This window comes from Neofelis nebulosa, chromosome 13, assembly GCF_028018385.1.
Source record: "Neofelis nebulosa isolate mNeoNeb1 chromosome 13, mNeoNeb1.pri, whole genome shotgun sequence".
NCBI lineage: Eukaryota > Metazoa > Chordata > Mammalia > Carnivora > Felidae > Neofelis > Neofelis nebulosa.
The window spans coordinates 50,408,076-50,430,544 of record NC_080794.1 but is presented as its reverse complement, the minus strand read 5'-3'; the positions used below and the strand labels follow the sequence as shown (position 1 = coordinate 50,430,544).

General features: G+C 48.5%; 1 long non-coding RNA gene across 1 annotated transcript; it reads left to right on the top strand.

The window, feature by feature from the left end:
• Positions 1-16,085: 16,085 nt before the first annotated feature.
• Positions 16,086-22,069, top strand: LOC131492386 (uncharacterized). The gene is made up of 3 exons (XR_009252044.1): positions 16,086-16,361; positions 17,015-17,126; positions 21,772-22,069. It is a non-coding gene; the product is annotated as an uncharacterized LOC131492386 (long non-coding RNA).
• Positions 22,070-22,469: the final 400 nt, after the last annotated feature.

Here is a 22,469-nt window from a genome sequence, read left to right as displayed (position 1 = left end):
GGTGACTCCCCAGTGGACCATGCCAAGCTCTTTTCCCTTCATTTCTGAGGCCTGCGGTGCAGTTGAAAGAAAAACTACTCCATGTGTTTCTGATCCATCTCCGCACAGCTCATCCAAAGTTTGGATTTTAAGCGTTCGTAGATATGCATGATGCTTTTGGAGTCTGCTTTACAAGCCTTCCACGCTTTCATTTCTATTGTGAGAGGAAGCTGAGCGTTGCCAAGAGTAAACGAGTTGGCGTCTCAGAAGGTTCACGTTGGGTCTGTAGCACTGAAGCCATAAGGCTTGAGTGGAAGCCGAGTTTCAGAGAAAGTGCTCTCATCTCGACCCAGATGCACCCAGAGAGGACGCTTTCTTTGGAGGGGCTGAAGCCATTATATGTTCAGCCTCTGCACGTTCCATGCGCGCTCACTACAGATCCCCTTGGGCTTTGCCATGTTAAGATGCAATCTAACACTGCCAAGAGGCTCTCATCGGTCATGGGTGATCTTTGGGGGGTGGGGGAAAGGGTCTCCAAAGCTGACAGGGTGAATCACTTCCCACACTGTTAACACGTCAGCGCCACAGCTATTGAGGTTCAGAGCAGGGTGACATGACTGGGGATCTGAATTCCTCTGCTTCCAAATTAGTATTAGCAGCCCAGAAGAAGAATGGAAGGAAACATAGTCTTTCTGGAGAGCCACGCACTAGGGAAGGAAAGAAGGAGGTAGAGCAAGTTACATCCTTCCAATAAAACACTTCAGGAATAGCACGGACTATGCCGCTCGGGGTCTGTCCAGATCTTCCCCTTGGCTGTACGGCTGACACAGTGTTGGTATCCCGAAGGAAACACGTGCATCAACAGGCCAAATGCGTGGTGTTGGGAACTGCTCTCATTTCCACCGAGGCAGGGGGCCTGAAGGGCAGCTGCAGGGTATAGTACAAAGCCAGGCTTGGAGCCAGACATACCTGGGGTTGCATCCTGAATCTACCCCCTCCTAGCCATGTGACCTTGAGCAAATCCTTTCACCTCAGTTTCTACCTCTGTAAAATGGGTGTAACAGTATAACCTCTTGGCATAATTGGGAGAATATATACATAGTGCTTAATAAACAATAATATATGATGATGGCGATGGGCTGCCATTGGTAAGTGAGTAGAGTTCTGTGGCCCTGTGGACTGATTGGCTGAGGCCTCAAGGGCTCTGCTCTCTATTGCAGCATGTTTGAAAAGAGTAAAGCAGAGGTCTTTATAACCCACAGGGTGGGGCAGTGCAGAGCAGGGAAAGAGCTTGAATATGGCCATCTAAGGCCTTGAGACCTAGGCTTGAGTCTTGGCTCTACATCCTGGAGCAAGTAGCTGAACCTCTCTGGGCCTCATCTTCTTTATCTAGACAAAGGTGGCTTATGGTACTGAAAACCTAAGAATCACATGAGAGATGGGATATGAGAGTGAGCAGAGCTCTAGGCGGGGCCACAAAGCCAGCGCCCAGGGGGCCAGACAGGTGCAGGAGTGAAGGGCGGCCCGTGGGAGCAAATAGTGGTGGGAAAGGGGGCCTGGGGCATGCCTTCCTGGATGAAGGCATTCACCTTCATGGTTACAAATGCCCCCCACCCCTCACCCTGCCCCCAGCAGGAACCACACTCACTGTGCAAGCCAAACAGAGCAGGCCAGCCTTGGGCAGCTAGATATAACCTCAGGGGCGATCGGTGCCCACAACTTCACATTTTAGATCATTACGGAAAGTCTTGCTGTTGAAGATGGAAATCTCCACTGGCTGCCAGTGCATCAGACAGGTTAGAAAACATCAGAAGAAACCATTTATGAGACGGTGTATGCCTCTCCGTCACCCCATTGTCTCGGACAAGTCTTTTGCCTCGTTAAGCCTCACTTTTCCGTCTGCAGAACAGAGTGTCATTGAACATGGAAGGGGATGCCATCTCCAGAGGCCAGACACAGGGCAGGCTTTCAGTCATCGTTTTTGACTTTTTCTTCCCACAAACTAAAAAGTCAAACTGCCCCAATTTTTCTCTGAGGGTTAGTGCAGGCTTTTCTTAATGTTGGTAGTCAGGGGCGCCTGGGTGGCTCAGTTGGTTGAGCGTCCGAATTCGGCTCAGGTCATGATTTCATAGTCCATGAGTTCGAGCCCCACGCTGGGCTCTGTGCTGACAGCTCAGAACCTGGAGCCTGCTTCGGATTCTGTGTCTCCCTCTCTCTCTGCCCCTGCCCCTCTCATGCTCTGTCTTTCTCTGTCTCAGAAATAAATAAACATGAAAGAAAAAATGTTTAAATATTGGTGGTCAAAGATACAAAAACATAGGCAGGTGCAGATGAGGCCCGTCTGAGGGCAGCCTCCGTTTTGAAATAGCCCAGGGGGAAAATGCAGATCTGGTCTTGGTGCAATTTAATTGCTCTGTTGAGGCATCATGGGAACGCACATAAACAGGAGAGCTTTTCTGCCTCACTTAGGCAGAGGGTTTGCAGGAGGAAGGCTCACTTCCTCACGGGCTCTACTCACAATGGACTCCAGGAAGGCTGTTCTCCGATCTGCCCGGCGTGCTTTGCCTCTGGAGGCCCCAGCAGCTGCTAACAGAGCCCCTATTCACTGCCGCCGCTGCAAGTAACAGAGCGGTTCACTACTGCGTGCGCCGGGCACGCGGAGCGCAGGTTTACAAAGAGTTATTTTCTTAAGAACAGATTTTTTAAAATCCCATTTCCTTCCCTGTTGCCCAACCCCCACATCCTGGCGAATGGACCAGAAAGCTCTGTGGCCAAGCTTTTCTTGGATCGTGAAAATCAAGATCAATAAATATCTGTGCCGAAGCATGACTCGCCCCGGCGCCTCCCTACGTTCTGGAACAGGGGCCCTGGTGGTGCGCGGCCTTGCAGCCCTGGAACCTGGTGATCCCGCCACACGTCCGTGTTGTGTGCGGGCTCCCCAGGCGGCTAGCACCCAGCGAGGAAAGAACCTTCGCAGGGATAAAGCACACCTCGGGGGGGTTGGGGGGGGGGCACCCTTCCAGGAGCGTTGCCAGTCTCGGGGGGAGGGGGGTAAGGGGCTCCGCTCCATTTGTCTGGGGTTTCCAGGATGAATTTTTTTAAAAACAAAGTTTTTTAATGTTTATTTTTGACAGAAAGAGAGACAGAGCACGAGTGGGGGAGGGGCAGAGAGAGAGAGAGAGAGAGATCCAGAATTCGAAGCAGGCTCTGGGCTCTGAGCCATCAGCCCAGAGCCCAAAGCCTGGCCGAACTCACGGACTACGAAATCATGACCTGAGCCGAAGTTGTACGCTCAACTGACTGAGCCACCCAGGCGCCCAGCCAGGATGTATTTTTAGGCCTTGTTTTCCACAGCTTGATTTTCGGTGGTTCATGAGGTGTTCCAGGTACTGCTATGTACCTGAGTTCTGAAGTACCAGCACGTTCCCTCTCTATTCTGTGCCTCCCCTCCCTCGATCCCTGACCTTTCTTTAACACGCTCTGATCAGGTGTTCACCCCCACTGTCCCACCAATATCGCAAAGATGACCGCCATCTTGTTAAACCCACTGGTGGATTCTCTGTCTCCATCCGGCTTGATCCTTTAGCAACATTTGTCAGTGATCACTTCATCCTTTGCAAATACCTTCCCTTCGTTGATGCTTCCATTGAACTGGAAGGCCACAGTGGGCTGTCTTCCCTACTTCAGCCTGGCTGGGCCTTCTCTTCTTCCTGACCCATTAATTTGGGGGCATCAAGGGCTCAGGCATTTATTGACACTCGCTCCCTGGGTAGTCATATTTGGGCCGGTGGCTTCAAACACCGATGATGCAGTCAATACCCTTACGTTGATCATTTCAGCCCCAACCTCTTCACACTGGCCTGGTTCAATTAATCATTTGAACACCTACGTGGAAGCAATATGTCCCAAACTCAATATGCCCAAAGCATATTGGATCTATCGAGCCCTCCCCTGCTGCAAAACATACCCCTACTTAGAATATACACTACATTCTCCATTCTCTTTCTTAATTTTCTTCTTACAATTAGATATTTTTCATCTTTTTCCTTTTTCCCTGTCTGTCCTCCCTGCTACATTTTAAGCCCTACAGAGAAGAAACTTTATTTATCTTATATTTCATGCTGTATTCTTAGTACCAAGGACCATCCACTCAGGCACCCAATAAATATTTAATAAATGAATGAATAAAGTAACACTGAATTTTGTAATGTGAGTGTTATTCTCTTTCCAGTTCTCTTTGGATCCATAAAAGCATGTCTGTAGCACTGCTCTGACACATGATAATTTCCCTTTTGAACAAAGAGAGAACAGTTTTAGTCTGAAAAACTTGGCAAAATAGTATCTTGCTAGAGTTTAATAAACTTATTTTATTTTCATTGTCTTTTTAATATAGTTTTCTTCTCTTTATGGCAAATATTAATAATTCTATATTTATACTTCTGGTATAAAGTTTCTTTTTAAATTTTATTTATGTAGGCAATATACGTGAATCAATTTAAAGAAAATATTAAGTAAATAATAGAAGACTGGACATTGGTGCTGGGTGGTAAGAGAGAGACTTCTGCCAACAGCCCCAGCCATGGCATCACTGGGCTCCAGGGCCACAGGGAAAGGAAGTGAGGCAGGTGTCTCCTCATCACAGGAGCAGGGAGGGGCTTCATGAGGGCCCAGCCCCCAAGGCAAGGCTTTCTCCCTGGAGAACTCTGGATAATGGCTGTGCCCTTTTAATTTCTGCTGGGGCATCTGGAACCCTGCCTTCCTTTCAGGTTACATGGCCAGAGTCAAATGACCTCAAGGACCTTCTGGGAAGGAAGAAAAGAAGGGGAAGGGGAAAGAAGAAGGTGGGGAGTGAGGAAGGAAGCAAGAAAAATATTAAGCATTTATTGTTTGTCACACTTTACAAATGATCTCGATTAATCTACTCTAAATGTTTGGTGCACAGACACAAAGGAACACCTGTCTAATGGCTCCATTGTCTGCCCTGTGACCAGAATGATCTTTGGCAATGAGCCCAGGCATTGTCTCCCTCCGCATGTGGCCTCTGCTTCTTGCCAGAGTTTTCTCTGAGACTGGGGGCTGAAAGAGGGCAGGGCCTCGGCACACGTTATACCTCATGGTGGTGTCCCCAGAACCTCACGAATACTGAGCTGCACAAAAGTCTTTGCTGAATAAATGCAATAAAATTAAAAGTGGAGGAAAAAAAGCCCTCTGAACACATCAAATCCCCATCAATAGTTTAAGACAGAATAACATGGGAACAGTTCAATAAGTGAGTGTCAAGTGAATGAATGAACTGATCTTAAAGGAAATGCTGTGGGGTGAAGGTGAGGCTGGGACGCCATGTAAATGTGGCGTGGGCTTCTTAGTTCTCTAGGGAAGACTCTCAGAACATTCTTTTACCAGAGTTTACTACCTCTCCAACTCCCAAAGGATGATGTACAGAAATTCTACAACAGAGATGTCTAGTGAGATACTGAAGGCTCCATGGGCCAGAAAGGGTTCTGGCCATCTGACTCACCGTCTGGGTGTGCATATGATGGCCGGAGTGGCATCACTATGGCAGCAGGCATGGTGAGCTGGCCGGTGTTGGCTTTGCACCAATTACAGTGTCCTTTGTAGCAAGGACACACCTGGTAACTGAGGCTGGCGGCCATTCCACAGGGCTAAAGCACTCCCCACACCAGTTAACTTCCCTCGTGAGGATATTCTGGAAGGAAAGGAATGTCCCTCATCAAAGAGAAATCATTCTGACATGTGTTAAATAGAGCAGGACTTTACTCAAGATTATTGAAGTAAGGGGGAGAGAGGATTTACAGCCAGCAGGCAGGATGAGGGACAGCATAAAAAACTTCTAAGAAAAGCTAGGTTGGACACCTAGGGCAGGGGGAATTCTTGATAAACTGGTTGAGCAGGATTCTTCACTTGAACTGGGCCTGGAAGGCCAAGGATGAGGCCAAGATGAAAGCTCAGAGGAACCTGACTATCATTTGGTCAAGGAAGGTGTCCTTGTCACCCTTAAGAAGAGAGAGGCTTGCCTGGGACATGGGTTAGGCTTGGGGATGGAAGGAGAGAACAGTTTTGAGTTGAGTACCTAGAGAAGCCATCCACATGTGTCTCAGGCCTCCAGGGATATAAACTAGGTCCATGTGTTAGAGGAAGGGTCTAGAAAAGGTGGTAGGAACAATCTGGGCCCGGGGACCCTGGCATGTAGTCCAATCAAGGTGTTTCATATGAGTGAGTTTAGAGTATCCCTCTCACACTCCAGCACATGAGACCCCAGTGAGTGGTGGGCATTGCCCTTTGGAGAGACAAGCTATGACTGGGACCCATTTCCAGGAGTCTGGAAAGGGCATGTCAGCTCTGGGACTGTAGAGGGCCTGGGGTTCACAGGGCGGCAGCACCTGAGGGGCCCGTGGACAGAATGGAAGTGTTTGGAAGGGTTGGGGGTGGGCCCTCAGGAATGTCACAAATCAGGCGAGAACCAGAGAGTACTGAGCTGAAGTTGTTGGGGCCTCATTCCTTGGTCAGACCCCCCAGGCTGGCTTGGCCTTGTGGGGCTTGGCTCACATCACTGTGGGCCTGGAGAGTGATAACCAACAGACAGGACGATGGCCAAGGCCTGACTCCATTTTCATCATTAATGAAAGACTGTGTTACTTTCACCGGACCGGCCATCCTGTGGCATCGGGGTGGATGAATGCTTTACTCTGAAAATGAATGTTTGAAAAAGGTAAGGTTTCATGACATTTATGCCCAGGTATTTCACTTCTGGGAACTCAGCCAAAGTAAATAATATTAAACAGAAAACAAGCTTTATGCACAAAGATGTTTATTGCAGTGGTACTTACGCTAATGTAAAATTGCAAACAATCTCAATGTCCCAGGACAGAGGATGATGATTAAGTAAGTTCTTTCATAATCCACTGTGAAATATTTATTCAGCCATTAAAAACGGTGCTTACAAATTCTATAACAGCATGAAGGAATGTTTAAAATGAGTGAAAAAGTGGGAAACAGAATTCACATATAATGTTTGCGTCTGTATACAAGTAAGAAGAAATGAAACGCCATGACTTCAGAATTCTAATACATTTTGATGCTCTGCTTTGACCAAAAAATCTAGCTGTCCAGGACACCCTCACCCCAGACGATTCTCTATAAGGTAGCACTGCTCTGTGATTTAGGTCACTGTGCTCTGTCGTCCAGACACTTGGGCAGTAGGGGTGAATGCCTGCTTCAAGTGGCCCCGACTGGCTCCATTAGTCAGTACGAGTGAAGCTGTGATCCAGTGACAACCAACCATTAAATCGCATGGCTTCAAACAACACAGCTTGATTCCTCATTCAGGTCACACGTCCACAGAAGGGCGACGGGGGACTCTGCTCCTGTTCGCACTCAGAATGCAGGCTGACAGCCTCTACCACCTGGGGTGCGGATGGAGAGGGCTAGGAACTGTCGGCTGCTCCCCCACAATTAAATGCTCCACCCCAGAAGCAACGCACGGCACTCCCACTCACAACTTGCTAGTGAACGAGTCAGATGGCCCTCTCCTCCAGAGGGAAGGCCAACCTCGTCTGTGCTGGAAAGAGGAAGAGAACCAACTAACTGTCTCAGAGCAGCACCATTGGCCACCACAAGGGCCTTCCAGGAGCCCAAGTGGTACCAGGAAATCTCTTGGGAAGATTTCTCGGTGCTGATGGTCCAGCATCACCCTCCCTGTTTTGACCACCAGCTGAGAAAGGCAACAGCAGACATTTGGTTCCAAAAACCACAAGAAATGACTGCCCTCCCCTCCTTTTTTTTTTTTGTTTTTTGTTTTTTGTTTTTCAGCTGCAAAGTGGAGATATTTACCATCTCCAAAATTATTCCTCCTTGGGCACTTTACAGAATGTGCAATGTTTTCATACACACACAGCCCGAGGCCATGGCCAGCACAGAGCTGTGCAAGGTCCATGCCCAGACGGGCTCTCCCTCCAGAGTAATTCATTCTGCAGGGATGCTCCATGCTCCAGAGAAAAAGTTCTAATCAGAAGTTGTGAAGGTTAATTCACTGAGTTTTGCTTCCTTCTTGGCACTATTAGAAAAGAGGTTTAAAAATGAATGAATACGTAAAAGAAGACTAAGACAATAGCATTTGTTGTAGCAAAAGTGCTATGTCTGAGAAAGCTACAGGAGTCTCTCTCTCTCTCTCTCTCTCTCTCTCTCTCTCTCCTTTCTCTCTCTCTCTCTCCTTTTCTCTTTCTTTCTCTGTCCCCCTCCTCATTATTCCCACCTCTGTCCCATTATCGTGTTTCAACTGTAAGCATACAGTTGTCATAAGAGTCGTTTCCTATCAAACATGCTTGAGCTGAGATATATTGAGGCACCACTGAGGTGCCAAGCTTAGGTCAAACCTTACTTCATAGGCGCTGAGAGATTTATCAATAGAAGCCTGCAAGAGGATACATTGAGTTTTGATTGCTGACTAACAAATGACCACAAGCCTTGGTGGCTTAAAATAACACAGACACCTCCCAGTTTCCTGGGGTCAAGAGTCTGGGTGCAGTTTGAGGGGAGGGTCCTCTGCCTAGGGGCTCACCAAGCTGAAATCATGGGTCAACTATCAGCATTCTTGTTTGGGGCTCATTCAAGTTGTTAGTAGAATTCAGGACCTGTGGTTGTGGCACTGAGGTCCCCACTTCCTTGGGAGCTGTGAACCAGAGGCCACTCACAGCTCTTAGAGACCTCATGGCTCCTCACCATGGTACCTTCCACGGGTATGGCTATTTGCTTTCTTTCAAGCCAGTAGAAGGGCTGCGGCTGCCCAAGTCCCTAAAGGCTCACCTGAGACATTCAGACTCACCCAGGACAATCTCCACTGTTATTCAATCAAAGTCAACCTATTAGGGACCTTCATCATATCTGCACAATCCTTCTTGCCATATAATGTAACCTGCTCACTGGACCAATATGGCATCATGTTCGTGGGTCCTGTCTCCACTCAAAGGTAAGAAATTATAAAAGGCATGACCCCCAGGGACAGTAATCACAAGGACATCTTCAAATTCCCACAGCAGGGGGTCTGCATTTCTGTGATGATCAGATTCAGTGCATAGCCAGGGGGAGCTTCTAAGCAGGGCACTCGAAGCTGTCTTGGACATGAAAAAGAGCCACATTTTGCTAGGAGAGTTCTTTGTTCTCATGGTCAGAGAGGAGCCTTTTGCATCTCTGAGCAGAAAATGGGAGCCTCCAATTCACAGGCACTGCCCTTCCTTCTCTGTGTGACAGCACAGAGAGGGGCCAGGGCAGCCTTGGAGGGTGGCAGGAACAACAGAGCAGGGCAACACCACGCACAGAGAGCTACCAGTCCTTGGATCCCTGGGGCAGCCACATTAATATTTTCTTCTCACCAGTCAGGGGAAGCAGAGGGCAGTGGGGGGAGGTGGTGAGGAAGTGGGGCCTTGGTTGACAGTTGACTGCATGAGGGGTGTCAGAGAAGTTCCCCCACACTCTGCTCTTGGGAAACAGACTCTCTGGTCTCTATGCAGAAGTCTCCATCAGCCATCACTCAGAAATGTTCCCCCACCCTCTTCCCTGGGAGCTGGGAAACCATGTGGGGACTTGAATAATTTTGAGTCACAGGGACTGTATTGGGTTGGAGTCAAGGGTCTTGCGTTCCAGTTCTTCCCTTTAGCTGGCTGTTGCTCTGGGCAAGTATGAGCCTCGCTTTCAGGCTCTATAGAGGGAAGAGGCAGGATGGAGTGAGGTCCCTTTGAGAAAGCAGCTTTCCAGTCCGTCACGCATTGTTAGTACCCCCCACACCTTTTGCTCTTGGATGTCCCACTGCATATCTGTGCCCGTGGCTGGCTCAGCTTTGCTTGGGGTCCAGGTGGACCACAAAGAATGCCTCTCCTCTTCACCTATTGCTTCACCCACACAGTTCTGATAGCCTTTGCCAGACTGGGTCAGGGAAGTCAAAATGGCCCCGTGACCAATAGGCCACACAACACGGCTATGCCAAAGCCAGAGCCTGAGCCACCGATTAGGTCTGATAAATCGGGGCTATACTTAGGGCCTCAGCTTCTCTGTCTCAAACTGAGGAGTTGGACTAGTCCTAAAATATCCACTATACTGTGTGAGGTCTAGGGTTGAGCCTCCCTGGTTCTGGGGCAGCCTGCTGTGATTTTAACCATCATTTTAAAATGAAATGATCTAGCATTTTGTGGGCCCCAAAGGTTTACTTAGTGAAACTAGACTGAGTAGGAAAATCTCTGGGGAAGACCTCCAAGGTGGGTAAATCTGTGGGTATAGCAAGAGGGGACTATATATTGGAAGAGCCCATCATGGAAGACTCCATCCCAACCCAAGCAGGGCCTTCAGCATGGCTCTCCCCAGGGATGGATGCCCAGAGCCCTCATTTCACTCACTGCTGGACGGTTCTGCCCTAAGCTGAAGGCAGCCCCCCTGTCGTTCTGCATGGCAGCCTTTGCAGGGATTGAGGAGTCTGTGCGGTGCCTGGCACGTAGCAGCCTGAGGCCTTGGGGTGGACACAGCTACGCTGTGATGCAAAACTCATGGACCTGAAATCCCACCCCCCGGCCCACCAGGTGCCTTAGCTGGCTGGGGGAGCCTGGGCAACCACCTGCCTTTCCGAAGCCTGTTTCCTCTTCTGCAAAATGGAACCAACAAACCCAGTTTCTCCTGGGTAGGGTGAAAGCGAACCACTCTGGAATGGACAGTTTACAGGGTGTTATGGTCACAGTTATGTACCCCTAAATCCACACGTTGAAGCCCTCACGCCCTGGGCCTCAGAATGAGGCTATATTTGGAGACAGGGCCTTTAAAGAGGTGATTAGGTAAAATGAGGTCATTAGAGTAGGGCTAATCCAATCCGACTGAAGTCAGCGTAAGAAGAGATTAGGACACAGATGCACACACACACGGGGGAGACAGTTTGAAGACACAGGGAGAAGATGGTCATCTACAAACCAAGGAGAGAGGCCTCAGAAGAAACCATCTGGGTCCATACCTTGGTCTGGAACTTCCAGCTTCCAGAACTGTGAGACGATAAATATCTGCTGCTTAAGTCCCCAGTCTGTGGTGTTTTGTTAGGACAGCCCCAGGTCACCCAGCACGGGGGAAGATTTGTTTTGCAATAGGCAGAGAGGGGAAGGCCCAGGGGGCTGGAGCTCCACCCTCCAAGCCGAGGCCTGTCCCCGCTGCCCTCCCCGTGTGGCCCACGGCCAGGCAGCCCCCCCCCCCCCCCCCCCCCCCCCGCCCTGGGGCCTGCAGCACCCGGTGCCCAGCGCAGGCCAGCCTGCCGGGCCTCGGGCAGGGTAGCTGAGGCAGCGCACCGCAGCCAGCTTGTTTTGATTGCAGGCGGCTCTGCTGGGAGGCTGCAAACTCCGCCAACTCGTCTAACATGATTCCGCGAGAAATGTTGACTCTAAATTACAAGGACTTAATTTTTCCAACCACAGCTAGGCAGTAAATGACTCTCTGAAATGACAGATGGAAAGTTCAGTTAATATGTTTATCTTCTGGCTCTAAGCGGTCCCGCCTCCCCCAGCATGGCTCAGGCCAGCCTGCACAGTGGGGGGGTGGGGGTGGGGAGCGACATCGGTTGCCCTACCCCCGCCCAACCCTGCCCCGACCCCAGGCCCGCTGCTCCTCAGGCCTAGACCTCCAGAACTGCCCCCGACAGGAGGCGGCTGCTGTGTGCAGGGCAGGAAAGCCGCCCACCGGAGCCAGGCTCCAGGCCTTTCTGTGTAGCCAGCTCAGCGTCTCCATCTCAGAAAAGTCAGGTGAGCTATCTATCCTGAGGCAGCAGTGACCTGGCTTTGTCCCCAAGGTGGCAAGTCACCTGGCTTCTTTGGCTCTGTTATCTACAAAACGGTAATTCAAAACTCTCCCACCAGCTGGCAGGGGGACGCCAGGAGCACAGTCATAATTATACCAGCGAAGATCTGCATAGTGGTGTCCATGGGTCTGGTACTGAACTGTCCCAGGATGTAGCTGTTATTATTATGACCTCCATTTTATTGTTGAAGACACTGAGGCGCAGAGAGGTTAAGCCGCTTGCTCAAGGTCACGCAGAGAGCAGCAGAGCCTGAATTCCAACCTGGGAGGGCTGGCTCCATGATTCATGCTCTTTTGCTGGGCATCCCACATCTCCTCGCTGTGGGGAGATGCTAGGGGTAGGATTCTGTGGTAGCTACTTGGCAAGGAGGTCACCGCTCAGTTCTGGATCCCCCGTCTCCCTGTAGACAGCAGCATGGTGGGCTCAGACCGGCCTGGGCAGGGTGCCGGATCACACTCAGTTGCTGACCCCTGCAGGGAAATGACACGCACACCTCCCCACCTTCTTCCTACCCTCTCACCTCCAGTCCTTGCCCGGGCTGCCAGTCCTGCCCGGGAGCTCTGCCCACCAGCCCCCATGTGATGTCACTGCCCAAAGGGAGAGACCACCGTTGCCAGAGGTGACCAGTCCCCTCTGAGACCTCTGCTCCCAGGGGAGGGCTACAGGTCACAGCCCAAGGCCCGCCACTCTGCTGGCTGCCTTGACGGTAGCTTCCTGGCTTAGCCTGGTGGACATGGGGCCAGCCCCTGGTACAAGGAGCTGGAGTCACGGGGAGGACATCGGGGGTAGTTTCCCTTTAGTGGGGAGAGACGTGATCACCACAGTCCTTAGCAGGGTGGGTCTGAACACGGCAGAGGCGAGTGTGGGTAGGACCCTGAGGCCTGGTGGGGAAAGGCTTCCTTGCTAAGGTCTTGCCTGGGTAGAGTCTTCCAGAAGTTTGGTAAGGCAGAAATAAGGAGAATCCCAGGCAGAGGAACAACCCGAATAAGAAAACGATGGAGAAATAGTGTGGTGTGTGCATACAAGGAAGCTGAAGAGATTGGGCTTCCAGGGCGTAATGGAGAGACTGGAAGGACTGACGGACTGACACAGACGAAGCTGGTAGGGGTGACAGGGCCTGACTAAATGACCTTCTGTAAAAGTTTCATGTGACAAGTTCAGGAGATTGGGCTTCTTCTGTTGAGGGATGCATCTTTCGTGTGTATGTGGTAAAATAGATGTAACTTAAAATTTACCATTTCTACCATTTTTAATGTTTATTTGTTTATTTATTTATTTTGACAGAGAGAGGAGAGAGAGAGAGAGAGAGAGAGAGAGAGAGCATGAGTTTGGATGCAAGTGAGGGAGGGGCAGAGACAGAGGGAGAGAGAGAATCCCAAGCAGACTCCTTGCTGTCAGCGCAGAGCATCAGATGTCCCTGACGTGGGACTCGATCCCATGAACCATGAGATCATGACCTGAGCTAATAGCAAGAGTCAGACGCTTAACTGACTGAGTCAACCAGGTGGCCACTTGTCGTCATTTTTAAGTGTACTGTTCAATGGCATCGAGTGCATTCATGTCATTGGGCAGCCATCCCCACCATTCGTCTCCAGAACTTTCCAAGCATCCCAGACTGAAACTCCACACCCGTAAAACAACTGCTCTCTACAGCCCTCCTCCCAGGCCTGGCCACCACCATTCTCTTCTCTGCATCTGGAAGTGACCCTCTAGCAAGGGGGCTCAGTCCTAACCTGGGAAGCCTGACATGGCGAGGGGCTGGGTTAGCCAGCCGCTGTAGCTGCAGGAGAGAAAGATCTCACCAGTGGCTGCCACGGAAGCCTCAGCAAAAGACGAGCCTGCTTGCCTGGATGTGGTGGCCGCCGGCAGAAGCCCAGCCTGGAGGGCAGACCTGGGTTTGGAGTCCAGCGCAAGAACTCAGAGCTCTGTGGCCCCAGGAAAGTCCTCAGCCTCTGCAGGCTAACTACGAGGAAGAGATAACAGTGCTTCGCAGAGCTGCCTTTGGGTAAAGTCATAATAATAGCAGTGACTATTTGCTCTGCCCTGTCCAGTACTGGGTACACGCCAAACCCTTTCTGCGCCTGTCAAGTCAGCCTTGGGCCTTACAGACTGAGCACCTCTGGGAAACTGAGTTTCATTGAGGTTCAGGTCTTACAGCCCAGGATTTGCAGCTGAGAGAATCTTACCCCAGGACCCAACGCAGAGGGGGTGCTCATAAATGTGGGTTTACTTATAGTCCCTCTGTAAATGTAAATCAACCATTATGCTGAATTTCTCACATGGATGCAAGGATCGGCCATTCAGGTAAATGGTACTTTTCGCTGTTGGGCTTGCACTAGAGTTCAAAGCAAAGCGGCCCCAAGACAGATCTGTTTCAGTGCAGCTATGGTCTCGGCAGGAGGCCCCGGCTTCTGTTGCAAGGCAGGGAGGGCCCCAGGCCAGACAGCTCATCAGAGAGGCTGCTCGGGGGCCTCTGCCTGAGACTGGCCCAGGCTTGCTGTTTAGGATGTGGGAGGCAGCAGAGCCCCGGCCGTCTCCTGGGGACAGGAGTGTCATGGGCTCTCTCGTGGAGCAGCCAGACACCAGCCCTGTGTTACTTTGAGGAAGTGACACGGTTGGAAAAGCCCATGTGAGAAGAGTGTCCACGTCCTCCTTGCTGAAGAGGAAATGATGTCCCCTGCCATAGGAAACCCCCCCCCCCCAAGCCTGATTGGCTGCAGCCAGGAGGTCTTTTGGAGAATCCAGGATGCAGGATTCTTCCCAAGAGCCTGCCCAGAAGTTCCTGGCACATCAGGAAAATGGACTGGGTCATGGGCTCTATTCCCCAACACACAGGCTTCCATGGAGAAATGCAGGACATACTGTTCTTTATCTCCTCATCTTCTGCAATGCCTCACTGCCACATGTCACCTCCTTGGCCTAGTACCCTGGTCTGTTGTGACCCAGCCGTGTCTGATGCTGTTGCATCCTGCTGTACTCCCCTCTCCTCATGTGCACGGAGCTCGAGCCCAGAGAAAAGTCAGTTCCCTCTCCATCCCAAGTCTTCCATGATTTGGCACCCATGAGTAGGCTGTGCTCTCTACCCAGAGCTGTTTTATTTTCATCTGCTGACCAAATCCTACTCAAAGCCAATCCAATGTCATCTTTCTCAGATACCCTCTGGGATTCTTGCCAACAGATAGACTCCTACCTGCTCCCCCGACCCCAACCCCGACCCCCAGCCCCATGTTCTCACTGGGTTCTACTGGGTTCCACCTCTAGGGTTGCTCGTCCACATCTATCCACATGCCTGGTCAATACCCTAGATTGACAGGGTTTGTGCCAAAGCCCCCGTGGCCATAGTGTCCAGGGTGGTAGTCAGGGCATGTTACTTGTCTAAGTTAAGCAAGGTGTTCTGGTCATCTTTCTAGGTAACAAACCACCACAAGTGTGGTAGCATAAGGGTACCTGGGTGGCTCAGTTGGTTAAGTGTCTGACTTTGGCTCAGGTCACAATCTCGCAGTTTGTGAGTTTGAGCCCTGCGTTGGGCTCTGTGCTGACAGCTCAGAGCCTGGAGCCTGCTTTGGATTCTGTGTCTCCCTCTGTCTCTCTTCCCCTCCCCTGCCCATGCTGTGTCTCTCTCTGTATCTCAATAATACATAAATGTTAAAATAAAATTTTAATGTGGTAGTGTGAAACCACCGTTGTATTATGCCCATGGATGCTGTGGGTCTGGAATTCAGTCACAATGCAGTAGGATGGTTTATCTCTCCTTTGTGAGGTTTGTGACTTCTGCTGGGAAGCCTGGAAAAAGTGGGAGTGACTTGATGGCAAAAGGCTGGCATCATCTGATGACCCCTTCACTCAGTTCCTACATGTGGTTTCTCCATGTCCCCTGGGTTTCCCCACAAGATGGCAGCTTCAGGACAGTCAGACTTTTTACACAGCAGCTCTGGTCTCCAGTACTAGCATTCCAGTGGAGGAGGAAGCTGCATTGTCTTTTTGTTTTCCTTTCTGTTTTTTTCATAAGCCCACCAAATTCAAGAGGAGAAGACACCTGTCCATGTGAAGGTGGCAAAGTCACATTGTAGAGGAACATGTAGGACAGATGATATTGTTGTACCTGTCTTCAGAAATCCAATCTGCCACAAAATGAATAGGGGAGAGATTGAAATATGTATGTATATATACAATTTGAATATATATATATATATATATATATATATATATATACAATTTGAAATTTTCTTCTCTTTCCCCAGCCTCAATCTCCAAAATCAGGTTTTCAGCACAAGAAAGAAGGCAAGTACCAATAGACTTACGTAACTGAGCTCATTTATGGCTCCAAAAATATGTTAAAACAAAAATCCTTTGCAAGCACAGATCCTTGTGCATGTTTAAAATATGACATCCCAGACCCTGTGACAAAGAAATTATTTCCTCCACCTTTCCTACAGGGTAGTTTCCAGAATCAGACGGTTTCTTGATCTACATTTGAAAACTGAAAGAAGAACATTAGGTCCTAATCTCCATCAACAAATTCCTTCCAGCCAAGAACTCCCAGGTTCCACTTTGTTCATTTCTGTAGGAATTTGGACGAGCTAAAAGAGACACTGTTTTTCAACTCAGGATCCCCATCCCATCCAATTGGGATGAATGTCAGATGTGAAAGCTTGTGTGTGTGTGTGGGGAGGGGGTGGGTGGGTGGAGATAAGTCCCTTAAAGACATAGAATATGAAGGGAGGAATGGCGTTAGAATAAATAGAATGCTGCATGTTGAAACGTACGCTTGTTTATTGAACACTTTTAAAGAAATTGAAAATGCCATTGGTCCTATCTCTTTAATTAGAGATGAGACCAGAAGGCTGGGGATGTCGAGGTTAGCTGAAAACAGAGCTGCACTGACCCCAGTCTAAACAGAGGGAAAATTAGTGTGAGCACCAAAAAAAGCAGTTGATTATTTTTCTTTAAATGTAAATAATATTTTTGGCCAGTAGAGAGTTGAGGACAGGCTAAAACTGCCTTTGCTGCTTTCAGCAAATAAAACCCTGTGCAAGGCACAGTGTAGCCTCACTGCCAATTGCGACTCTATTCAAAGTCGTAGGACTTTCTTGAGCCTTGCATGTCAGTTCAACTGGCCTGGGACCTTTGGGTAACATCTGGAAGGAATGTATACCAGCAGATGCCAAAACTAACTTTTAAATATCAGTCCTCTAGACTGAGCCACGGGGAGGGAGGCATTCTCGAGAACCGATGGGAAGATCAACCTCATTTTATTGGTTTGGAGGACAGCCGGACCTCTAAGGCGTCCATGTGGTATGATTGGGAGGTACGAGGTTCTAGCTTTTCCCTCCCCTCGGCACTGCCGCTGTCTGCAAATGAGCCTGCAGAAGTCATGAGGGCGTCTCTCGGTTATGAATATGCTCCTGGTAATCGGGCAGGCCTTGGATTTTCGGGGTTTGCTCGAGGGACAGGACTGCCATTTAACTTAGCCAATGGAGCACAGAAGGAGGGAGTTCAGCAGTGGGACCGGTGCTCAGGATGGGAAACTGACTGAGCACCCATGCGGCCTGCTCTTGGTATACCTGCCAGAAACTCTGGTAAAATCTGTGCTTCAGCTTGTGCTGGAATACCTGCTTAGATGGGGAACTCACTGTCTGCTAAAATCTCCTATTCCATTAGAACTCTTTGTTGGGCAGCTCTTTCTTTCTTTCTTTTTTTAAAGTTTATTTATTTATTTGAGAGAGAGAGAGAGAGTGTGCGTGAAAGGGGCAGAGACAGAGAGAGGGAAGAGAGAGACTCCCAAGCAGGCTCTGCACTGTCCGGGCAGAGCCCAAGGAGGGGCTTGAACCCACAAACCACGAGATCATGACCTGAGCCAAAGTCAAGAGTCAGATGCTCTTTCTAATACTAAGCTAGAATAACAGCCTGCTCCAGTTAGCTGTGGGACAAAATGAAAGAAAGAAAGAAATACCAAGTTGACGTCATTCTCACTTGCACCACCTGTCATGCTGTGCCCCCTGGACCTTTATACAAGGAGTCCAAGGCAGTAACACAGAAGGACGAGCGCTGCCTATGGGTCATTCACATCAGCAGTTCTCCTCGAAGGCACCAGAGCTCACAAGACCGTCACACGGGGGTGGTCTACCCTGAGAGATACACCAGGCCCAGCATGCCGTGAGGACAGGCTGTGAGGCCTGGAGCGAGTCAGCTGGCACGAAGCTTATGCAATGTGGGACAACTGTGCCTCAGGAGTGTGAATCCCACAGGACTTGGAAAGGTTTTCCGCACACGCTGCTGTTTTGCTGAAGAACAATGAAGTGGATCCTTGAGGGAAATTAGATGTAGACTTTAATTCCTTTTCATGTTTAAGGCATGCTTTTAATATTCAGATCACGCAGGGCTTTGGAGGTGTCTGTACGGAAGTTCGTTCTTACTTTGTAGGAATGGAGAGGCCATTGCAGAGTCTTGGCAGAAGAGTAGGACCTGGATTCCATTCTGAGAGTGTCGCTCCATGTTCAAAGCATGCCCGACACATCACAACCCGGAGAGCCACATCTTTATCCATCCGTTTAATGTAGTCGTTCATTCCACAAATATTTTTTAAATGTTTATTTATTTTGAGAGAGAGAGAGCGGGAGTGGGGGAGGAGCAGAGAGAGAGGAGGAGAGAGAGAATCCCAAGCAGACTCTGTGCCATGAGCACAGAGCCCGACGCAGGGCTTGATCCTGCGAACCGTGAGGTCATGACCTAAGCCAAAACCGAGAGTCAAACACCCAACAGACTGGGCCACCCAGGCGCCCCATCATTCCACAATATTTATGGAAGACCTACTCTGAATTGAGTGTTATTTGTCCTCAGAGTTGAGGACAGGGCAGGGAACAAGGCAGGCGTGCCCTTTTCACCTCGAGGCTCAGCACCTACCTGGTGGGGAGTAGCAATGAACAAACAGCGATGCATTTTGTTAAGGAAAGAAGAGCAGGCTTAGGAGAAGGAGAGGATGAAGAAGGGAGAGGGCCTTTTTAGGGAGGGTGGTCTGTGTGGAAACCCTGGGAGAAGAGCATTTCAGCATTTCCCTCCAGAGGGGTGGCGAGTACAAAATCCTGTGGCCCCAATGTGCTTAGCTGTCCCAGACCAGAGGTAAGAGAACCAGCTGTTCTGGACACGGGTGAGCAAGAAGGAAAATGAAGGGCAAGTAGGTGGGAGAGATGGTGAGGGGTTTTGGAGGCCACTGTAGGAGTGTTGCTTTCCCTTTGTTGGATAGAGGCCGTGGGAGAATCTTGGGAGAAGACTGATATGACCCAGGCTACACTGTGAGTGAGTTAGTCTGTACATTATGAGCAAAATTGAGGTTGGGGAGGAAGGAGGAAACAGAAGTCTACTAAAATCATCCAAGCAAGAGATGATGGTAGCCCAGACCAGGCCAGCCTGGGTCGTCTTCAGCTGCAAGCATCCTCAACGGTCAGTATGTCTGGCCGAGAACACTGCCACCTGAATGCTGTCAGAGTTCTCGTAGGGAGGAAGGTGAGAACGAATGCAGGCCACACAGCTGCAGAACCTGTCATAGCTCTAGTGTGCCTTGGGGGTCAGACTTGGGTCTTCAGTGCTATTTGTCACCAAAAGGAATCAGGCAGGACTCTTGTCCTCAAATCTGGGGGCTGCGAAAGTATTACTGAGTAAGGAAGATGTTTTTTCATGCCTATAAATATGTCCGCTTTCAAAAAATGACAGTAAAGTTGCAGCAGCTTTGAAGCGATCCCATCAACCAAGATGATCGGGAAAAAGAAAATACTAATGAAGGTTGCCTGGCACCAAATGATTTTGGGGAAGGCCATGAAATCATAATAGCATTCAAAAGAAGACAGTTACTCCAAGGGGCGCCTGGGTGGCTCAGTCGGTTGAGCGTCCGACTTCGGTTCGAGTCATGATCTCACAGTCTGTGAGTTCGAGCCCTGCGTCAGGCTCTGTGCTGACAGCTCAGAGCCTGAAGCCTGCTTCAGATTCTGTGTCTCCCCTCTTTCAGTCCCTCCTCCACTCATGCTCTGTCTCTCTGTCAAAAATAAATAAACATTAAAAAAAAGAAGACGGTTAATATAATGTGTGCAAAAGAAGAACGCATGTATTAAGATATGTTTAATTGTATTGCTTTTAATAAGTGGAAGATTATGTTGTATTTATTTTTCTATGAAGCATACGTCTATTTACAAAGTATAGAGTTCTGTTTCTCACCCTTTCTGTTGATGAGAAAGAATAAACACAGGGAGCTATAAATAAACGAAAATAATCCCTCAACCATGGGTACTGTGTCATGTAATAAGCAGGTGGAAGGAAAGTCCAGAAATTGATTGCTTTTGTGGTCCCACACAGAAATTAATGAAACAGAGAATCCCACAGAGTATTCTAAGATAATTAATTAATTGAACATTACATACTCCATCCCTCAACTCCTAATAGGTGGGACCTCAAGATGACCCTACTAATTATAATGCAATATTGATAAGGCATACTTAAGTTTCCAGTTAATATTTATAGAGTAGGCCAATTCATCATAATGACAGGACAATAGTTTAGGTAGTGCTAGCCATAAGAAACTTTTAGAAATACATCATTTCTGGGAAAGACACCAAGTTTCAAAAAACTAAATCTCTGAATTTAGATTTTGAAAAGCAGTGGCTTTAAAGTCCGGATATAACAAATAGAACTTCATTATCTGAAGGAACTCAGCCAGTAACTTTGTTTGGATCACTGTGGACTATACAAACTTGTCCTAGATCAGAATCGGCGACCTCTTGTCTTCTGAAGTGGTATACATGCATTTACTTTGAGATCTGCTAAACTTATTGGGATCTGATAGAATTACTGAAGTCCCATGTGGGTGTAAAAAATGAAATCTTTGGAATACTACAAGTAAAGATAATAACCATGTCAATGTAGGGGATTCGTAATTGTGTGGCCACTTTTACATATCAGTTATTGTGGTTTTGTTAATATATATACATGATATATATATGATATATATATGATATATATTTATACACATATATGAGACATATATATACATACATGAGATATATATATATATATACATACATGAGATATATATACATTATGTGTGTATATATATATATGTGTGTGTATATGAGAGAGAGAGAGTGAGCAAGTGAGGGAGAGGGGCAGAGGGAGAGAGAGAGAGAAACGTAAGGAGACTCCACGCTCAGCACAGAGACAGAACTTGATCCCATGACCCTGGGATCATGACCCAAGGTGAAATAAAAAGTTGGATGCTCAACTGACTGAGCCACCCAGGCACCCGTGTTAATGTTTACATCTTAAAATGACTACTAGTCAGGACAGCCTAGGTTATGCTGTAACTGCAAATAATCTCGAAATTCCAATGACTTTATCTCATGTTCCATGTACATCTTGGTTCATCAAAGGGCTCTCTGTTCCAGTAAATCACCCAGGGACCCAGACTTATAGAGGCTCCATGGCCTTATAGTTAGTTACCTCACCTGGAACATGCAGTGAGTGTGGTGGTTTTATTTATTTATTTTTTTTTAATTTTATTTCAACGTTTTTTATTTATTTTTGGGACGGAGAGAGACAGAGCATGAACGGGGGAGGGGCAGAGAGAGAGGGAGACACAGAATTGGAAACAGTCTCCAGGCTCCGAGCCATCAGCCCAGAGCCTGACACGGGGCTCGAACTCACAGACCGCGAGATCGTGACCTGGCTGAAGTCGGACGCTTAACCGACTGCGCCATCCAGGCGCCCCATAGTGTGGTGGTTTTAAAATGTGACCACAAATTAATGTACACTTCCCTTTCAAAAAGTAAAGACTAATCTCCCCCCTTTGAGTGCAGAATGTACTGGGTGGCTTGCTTTTAATTAATACAGTGTTGCAGTGGTAATGACACTTGGTTTCTGAGACCAGATCATAAGAGGCATTGTGACTTCCTCCTTCTTCTGTCTAGGATCACTCATCCTGGAAAAAGCCAGTTGCCATGTTATGAGAACCTTCAAGTGATCCTATGGAAAAGCGCAAATGGCAAGAAACTAAAGCCTTTTTCCAATAGTCAGAGAGAAACTGAGGCCTCATGCCAATAATCATGTAAGTGAACCATCACATGAGCAGATCTTCCAGCCTTAGTCAAGCTTTCAGGTGACCACAGCCCTGGCCACCATTGTGACTCTCACTTCAGGAGAGGCCCTGAGCCCAAACTACCCAGCTAAGCTGTTTCTGAGTTCTTGACCCACAGAAACTGTGGGATAATAAATATTTACTGTATTAAGCCACTAAGTGTTGGAGGTAGTTTGTTATGTAGTGATAAACAGCTAACACACTGAGTTAGGGCAAGAGGGCATTGAAGAGTTTTCTTCTGGCAAGTTAGTGTTTTAGCCCAGAAGAGGTGCATTTAATTTCTATTCTTGTCCCATCAGCCAGAATTGGCCAAAGTTTCATGCCAAACTGCAAGGTCCTTGCACACAGGAAGAGAGAATTCAGATATGGACAACTGCTATAAGCCTCCACTACAAAGCATTTAAGACATCAAAGAGAATCTTATATATTTGACCTGTACTTTTAATTAACTATTTGGGAAGTTCGATTAAATAGGCTTTTAATAATGTATCCATATTGGGAAATTTTTCGTTCATATTTCAATCACATTCA